The 4,743-nt window shown below is 35.8% G+C and overlaps 1 pseudogene; it reads left to right on the top strand.

Moving 5' to 3' along the window:
* Window positions 1-2,659: 2,659 nt before the first annotated feature.
* LOC102001653 lies at window positions 2,660-4,523 on the top strand (annotated as a pseudogene).
* Window positions 4,524-4,743: the final 220 nt, after the last annotated feature.

Below are 4,743 nucleotides of genomic sequence, written 5' to 3'. Positions count from 1 at the left end.
ATTACTTCAATTAAGCAAGCTTAATATTCAACTAGACAGACAAAATACCTTCAAAATTTTTGGAGACAGTAATATGAGTAAATTCACAGCAGATGAAAGACAGTAAAGGGATCATCACATTAGTGTCCTGTTGGCTCCCACCATTGCAAACATCTTCTAAATATTAATTAGGTCCCTCTGTAAGTAACTTGTCACAAGCACAGTTACCACCATAGGAGGATGTTGAAGTAAGAGGACTGAAAGTCAGATGTAGCTTTCTGATATTTTGACCATTTGTCAGTGTAGAAAGTGAAACAGTTATAGTGTGCCCCACAACATTCTTGGTTGGAGAGCCAAAATTCCTTGAAACTTTAAGTTAGGCAGCCTTTTCCTAAATATTTCATATGAATCTTTTAGTAAATGTCTGTAAAAATTGTCAGGTTTTTAAAGTATCCTATTTAGAAAATGACAATACCTTAAATAACATAAATTTGATCATTCAAATAATATTTTAAAATATTCATAATAGCAACATCTGATGTTAAATAAGTTGGAACACATGGATAGAGAAAACCTGATTGCATTTTTGCATTTTGTTTTATGACAGTTAAAGTATGACATACTTGAATGACAAGTATCAATGTATTTTCATATTTAAAATTTGATGTTTAGACATATGCAAACTTTCATCATCAAATAAAATAATAGACATATTCAAACCTTTGTGTTTACTTTTGTTGTCTTTTATCCAATATGCTGTGCTTGATTAGTTTTATGGTAAGAAAACGACATAAAGTATACTGTCTTAAAAGTTAGCATTAACAACACAGTATTGTTAATTATAGGTCCCAAACTATACAGTGAATATCTAGAGCTAATAGTATAAAAGATGCACACTCATTTAACAGTGTAACATAATAAAGAACTATTACTCTGTCACTTCTTAAAAATGAATAGTTAAGTTTTTTAAAGTTTTCTTTGGAATAAGAGAGCAAGAGTTAGCTTTTGTCTGACGTGAAGCTCCTGGTCCTTTGAATTTTCTGCGTAATACAGTATATTTGAATACATTTTATTAACCTCCTGGGTGTGGGCTAGGTCAGCAGACACATCTTTCATTTATCAGAGAGAAAATAGGTAGCAAATTAGTGGAATATCTGGTAATAGTTATGTACACAAAAATTCTTAAACTATAAATTTGGAAATTTCATCAAGTTGGTGTACATGGGGAAATTCAGAGGGTGTTTTTGCCAGTATAGTGCATGAAAGCTAGGTTCCTGATTGCATATAGTTGCCAGTCTACCTATTAGATTCATCAGCTTGTGAGTTTTAACATCTATAATAATAAACCAGGAAATGTTTTAATAAATTATTGAAACTTGCAGAAGTTCAAAAGATGCTCAAATTTATAGATGCTCTGTATTTTCATATAAATCATAATTTACTTATTTAAGTCAAAAGAAATAGAATTAAATGCAAGTTTATCATAAAATCATTTGCATTATTTATTTTAAAAACATTCTCCATTGGGAGGAAAAAAGAGATTGAATCTATAATATATTTATGTATTTCTGTTGGTATATTTAAGGCAAATATTTCTGAATTGAATGTTTTACATATTGATTATAGCTTGATGTTAACAATTTATCATTTAGTTTTGTGCCATCACCCTACATAATAGATTCTATAGCTAATAGTCTATCTGTAATTTCATTATAGGCTCCACTCTGCAGGGTTTCATAAAGAAGTAGTCAAATCTACTGTAGACTACAAGATTTTTTAGTTTCCATATGCATACTGTCAATTTACTTCTACAATGTAGTTTTCATCTACAAGTATAACATCATTTTTTTATTCCTGGAGGCAGTTCTTAAAAGAAACCACTTTAATGACTAATGACTATCAATGAGGAAAAAAGTAGAAAAAGACAGGAAAGATTTTAAATCCAATTCTCTTCTACCCACCTACCTACATCCATAAAAAATAAATAAAAATGAATAATACATATACTTTGTGTTATACACAGGTTGGATTTACAAATGCTTATAGAATTAAATAAAAGTATTTATTAGTGGTTAGTATGATAATGTACAAAATTAATGAATAAATGATAAAAAACTTAAAAGTAAAAGACAAAAATATTAGAAATGATCCATTAATTCAGAAAACTTGAACTTCAGAAGGACAGATAACCCACTCTATTTGAAACACATTTCTACATAATAATATTAGTCTGTTTTCTGATATCACTTTCATTAAAGCATCTATTTTGAACATCTTTAAATATTAGCAAATACTTTATGGGTACAGATCATTATCTGCACAATATGTAATTTTAATATTTACCTTACCCATCTGTAGATTTGCTAAAATAATTCAATGAGAAAATGTATGGATTGTCCATCTGTACATACTATAAGATGAGAAAATCGAAACACAAATGAAACGTAATATAGTATGGGTAATTATAATAGTGAAAAAAAAAGTTTGTTGAAATCACTATAGCCAGTGTTATAATGCCCTTATTAACAAACATCCTGGCTGAATCATGTCTCACCTACCAAAAGAAAAACATACCTACTCAGATTCTGGTTTGTAAATAAGGATTTTTCAGTTTTAAGTAATATTTCTCCTATGACTTTAATGCAGATTAGGATGTTTAGTGTGGGAAGTCCTTCTGTATATGTGTTTCTTTTTACTGGACTTGATTGAAAGTGACTATTTTGGTCTGAGATTCATGGATTCAGCCCAAGTAGCTCGTTGCTTGGATGGTACAAAAAGCAAATAAAAATTGGTTCATCCTATTGTCTTCATCTTCTGGTTAAGTTTTATTCCTCGGAACCAAACAATCTTTGGGAGGAGCTCACCCGGTATGTATTTGTTCTGCAGTTAAAACAAGATTATTAACCTTCATCAGGCAATGAAAGGAGACAGAGACAGAGACCCACATTGGAGCACCGGACTGAAATCTCAAGGTCCAAATCAGGAGCAGAAGGAGAGAGAGCACGAGCAAGGAACTCAGGACCGCAAGGGGTGCACCCACACACTGAGACAATGAGGATGTTCTATTGGGAACTCACCAAGGCCAGCTGGCCTGGGTCTGAAAAATCATGGTATAAAAACGGACTCGCTGAACATAGCGGACAATGAAGACTACTGAGAACTCTAGAACAATGGCAATGGGTTTTGATCCTACTGCACATACCGGCTTTGTGGGAGCCTAGGCAGTTTGGATGCTCACCTTACTAGACCTGGATGGAGGTGGGTGGTCTTTGGACTTCCCACGGGGCAGGGAACCCTGATTGCTCTTTGTGCTGACGAGGTAGGGGGACTTGATTGGGGGAGGGGGAGGGAAATGGGAGGCCGTGATGGGGAGGAGGCAGAAATCTTTAATAAATAAATAAACAAATAATAATAAAGATATTTTCAATGGGAAATTAGAGTGTCCCTTTGATACAGCCGTTCAGTTGGGCACTTATAATCTGCAAGCTGAACTTGGCGACAATGATCTCGCTGAACATAGTCCTGAACTTGTCTCCGAGTTCAGATTTCTGCCCATTGAGACCGAAGAGATGGAGCTGGCTATTTTTGAGAAATGGAAGGAATACAGAGGTCAGACACTGGCACAAGCTGAAACCAATTATCTGAATAAAGCCAAATGGCTAGAAATGTATGGAGTTGATATGCACGTGGTCAAAGCTAGAGATGGAAATGACTATAGCTTAGGACTAACTCCAACAAGAGTCCTTGTTTTTGAAGGAGAAACCAAAATCGGCTTGTTTTTCTTCCCCAAGATAACCAGAATGGATTTTAAGAAGAATAAATTAATTCTGGTGGTTGTGGAAGATGACGATCAGGGTAAAGAACAAGAGCACACCTTTGTATTTAGACTGGATCATCCAAAGGCCTGCAAACACTTATGGAAATGTGCAGTGGAGCACGATGCCTTCTTCCGTCTCCGAAGACCTGTCCAAAAGAGTTCTCATAGATTGGGATTCATTCGACTAGGATCACGATTTATATATAGTGGAAAAACTTAATATCAGAGCACAAAAACTAACAAAGCAAGATCGACCTCCTTTGAAAGAAGGCTCAGCAAGAGATACTCCCTGCAGACCCTACAGATGAAAGCAAGCACAACAAAACCTAAAGATCTTGGTGTTCATAATACTTCAACCCAGAAAAAATGACTCCCAACAGGCTTGGGGTGTGAGGTCACTTGTGCCTGTGATCCCTTCCTCAATATCTGGTCCTGTGCTGGTGTAGATAGAGAATCTTTGGCAGAATTCTGCAGCAAACCAACTCGTCAGGAAAAGAATTCCAAACATTTCTACATTTGGGAGTGTCCCAGCAACAACAGGGACAAGCTCTCTGCTGCCAGTGACTGCTGTCAGGGAGGTGGAAACCAGTGGAGCACAAGGGCCTTGCCCCCACCCCAGACTGCACATAGAAACTACACTGAATTTGTTCATGAGCACAACGTGAAAAATGCAGGAACCCACCATGATGCTCATTTTTCTGGCCATGCAGCCATGACCGAGATATGAGCTGTTACACATTTTAGGCCATGGGACTCTGCCATCCAGGTTGATAATGTGTTTTGTGATATTTATAGAGGATTGATTCCATTGGGAGTATTGGAGATAATTTATTTTATACCGAGTCACTAGTTATACAGTGCTGTAATTGACTTCTGTGGAAGGGAAGGGGATGGCAAGGAGCTGTAAGCTGTCACTGGTGATGGCAGGTGTTACTACTGTGTTGAAA

Source organism: Microtus ochrogaster, chromosome X, assembly GCF_000317375.1.
Source record: "Microtus ochrogaster isolate Prairie Vole_2 chromosome X, MicOch1.0, whole genome shotgun sequence".
In the NCBI taxonomy this organism is placed as follows: Eukaryota; Metazoa; Chordata; class Mammalia; order Rodentia; family Cricetidae; genus Microtus; species Microtus ochrogaster.
This window is presented reverse-complemented; position numbering and strand designations above follow the sequence as displayed.